The following is a 474-nucleotide window of genomic DNA, read 5'->3' on the forward strand; positions in this document are numbered from 1 at the left end:
TGTAGCTGTTTAGCTTGTTATGGTCATATTACTTATAATTTATAATCTTAATTAGTAATGTTTTAAGATCTATCCTGAAGTACAATGCTGTCAGTAATAGGAAAATATCCATATACCTACATGGAAAACCAGTTAATATTACTAGTATTCAAGTTTATGCATCAACCACTAAACCCAAAGATGAAGAAACTGAAGATTTTTTAAATCAACTTCTACGGTCTGAAATTGACAAGACATGCAATCAAGATGTATTGATAATTACTGATGATTGGAATGCAAAAGTTGAAAACAAGAAGCTTCGGTAGTTGGAAAATATGGCCTTGGTGATAGAAATGACACCAGAGATTGCATGGTAGAGTTGTTCAAGTTCAGTGATTTATTCACTGCATATACCTTTTTTAAACAACATAAATGATGACTATGAAAATGGACCTCATCAGATGGAATACACAGGAATCAAATGGACTACATTTG

This window comes from Orycteropus afer, unplaced genomic scaffold, assembly GCF_000298275.1.
Source record: "Orycteropus afer afer isolate SDZICR_OR568_19922 unplaced genomic scaffold, OryAfe1.0 scaffold00337, whole genome shotgun sequence".
Taxonomy (NCBI): Eukaryota; Metazoa; Chordata; class Mammalia; order Tubulidentata; family Orycteropodidae; genus Orycteropus; species Orycteropus afer.